At 55.1% G+C, this 2220-nt stretch overlaps 1 pseudogene; it reads left to right on the forward strand.

The window, feature by feature from the left end:
- The first annotated feature begins 902 nt into the window (after positions 1–902).
- On the forward strand, positions 903–1728 carry LOC133053530 (chromodomain Y-like protein; annotated as a pseudogene).
- Positions 1729–2220: the final 492 nt, after the last annotated feature.

Here is a 2220-nt window from a genome sequence, read left to right on the forward strand (position 1 = left end):
ATAAATGCTGGGGGATGGACTTACTGACCTCATAATCATAAGGGTGTGGTCCCCTACATATAGTGGTATTCAGGGACTCTGGAGCAGACCACTGGGAGTCTTCAAAATGACCAGGGTTGCCTCACTGGCCCTGCCAAGAGCGGGGAGCCATGGTCTCCATGGATATGTATGAGGTTGAAAGGATCATTGACAAGAGGTAAAACAAGAAAAGGAAGATGGAGTATTTGGTTTGGTGGAAAGGCTACGGCAGGGAGGATGCCACATGGGAGCCAGATCAGCACCTAGTGAGCTGCGAGGAGTGCATCCAAGACTTCAATCAGCACCACACCGGGAAGCAGAAGGAGGGCAACCTCACTAGAGCCAAGCAGACCACCCCAAACAACGGCCAGAATCAGATCTCCAGATCCACCAACAGCAGCTTCTCCAAGGCCGCCCCCAAGGCCCTAGTGGTGGACAAGGAGCATGAGGCCAAGAGCACACCACTGTTTACCACCAGCCAGAATTTCCAGAAGAGCTCCACGCAGGGCCAGGCCACCTACAAGAACATGGACCTGGCCTGGTTGGGCAACAGGATTCTCGTGCCCAAGAGCCCCATAAAGAGTGGGACTGTGCTGGACAGCTTTCAGGACGAGAGCCCCAAGAATGCAGACCCCATGGAGCAGGGGCCAGAAGACACAGCGGCCCCAGAGGCGGCGGCCGAGAAGCGGATCGGGGACCTATTGAGCCCGGGGGGAGAGCCGGTGATGATGGGGAGCCGGCCTGGATACACCAATTGTTGCCACGGGCGTCGGGCCCCGTGAAGGCCGCCATGGCCACACGGCTGGCCATGAAAGGGAATGGCACGTCCAATTTGGTGGACGCGATGATGGCCAATTGCATGAGCCCCCTGCAGACGTTAAGTCATGGGCGTGAAAGCTGGGAAGAAGAAGTTCATGAAGGACAGGCGAGACCAGCCCTTTGACAAGCAGCTGCGCTTCAGTGTGCGGCAGAGGGAGAGCACCTACTGGTACCAGGACATCGTGGTCCAGAAGCAGGATGGCTTCACCCACATCCTGCTGTCCACCAAGTAATCCGAGAATAACTCGCTGAACCCGGAGGTGATGAAGGAGCTGCAGAGCGCGCTGAGCATGGCCAACGCCGACGACAGCAACCTGGTGTTGCCCAGCGCCATGGGCAGTGTCTTCTGCTGCGGCCTGGACTTCCTCTACTTCATCCAGCGCCTGCCTGATGACCGCAAGAGGGAGAGCGCCAGAATGGCTGAGGCCATCAGAAACTTCATGAACAGCTTCATCCAGTTCAAGAAGCCTATTGTCATAGCTGTGAATGGCCCAGCCATTGGGCTAGGAGCATCCATCCTGCCTCTCTGTGATGTGGTCTGGGCCAACGAAGGCATGGTTCCAGACACCCTTTACCACCTTCGGACAGAGTCCAGACGGCTCTTCCACCGTCATGTTCCCCAAGATTATGGGAGGAGCATCTGCCAACGAAATGCTGTTCAGAGGGCGGAAGCTAACAGCACAGGAGGCATGCGGCAAAAGGCTGGTCTCCCAGGTGTTCTGGCCTGGGACCTTCACCCAGGAAGTCATGGTTCGCATCAAGGAGCTCGCCTCTTGCAACCGCGTCGTGCTGGAGGAATCCAAGGCCCTTGTGCGCTGCAACATGAGGCTGGAGCTGGAGCGGGCCAATGAGCGGGAGTGTGAGGTGCTCAAGAAGATATGGGACTTTTGAACTCTGTGGGAGAATGTGAGGGTGGGATATTTCAAAAGAACTGCACGTATACTATCTATGGTGAAACAGATCACCAGCCCAGGTGGGATGCATGAGACAAGTGCTCGGGCCGGGTGCACTGGGAAGACCCAGAGGAATCGGGTGGAAAGGGAGGTGGGAGGGGGGATTGGGATGGGGAATATGTGTAAATCTATGGCTGATTCATATCAATGTATGACAAAACCCACTGAAATGTTTTGAAGTAATTAGCCTCCAAATAATAATAATAAAAAAAAAAAATAAGTTAAAAAAAAAAAAAAAAGAAGAAGAAGATATAGGACTCCGCGCAGGGCATGGACTACAGGCTCAAGTACAGGAAGAGCAAGGTCGACGATTTCTGACTGTCCGGCCACCCGACCTCACCAGGGCGCGCCGTGCCGGACCTCACGGCCTGGGCCAGGCTCCTACTGAGCTCCCTCTGGGAAGCAGGACTTGAGACAGACAAGCTATTTA

The sequence above is a fragment of the Dama dama genome, chromosome Y (assembly GCF_033118175.1).
Source record: "Dama dama isolate Ldn47 chromosome Y, ASM3311817v1, whole genome shotgun sequence".
In the NCBI taxonomy this organism is placed as follows: domain Eukaryota; kingdom Metazoa; phylum Chordata; class Mammalia; order Artiodactyla; family Cervidae; genus Dama; species Dama dama.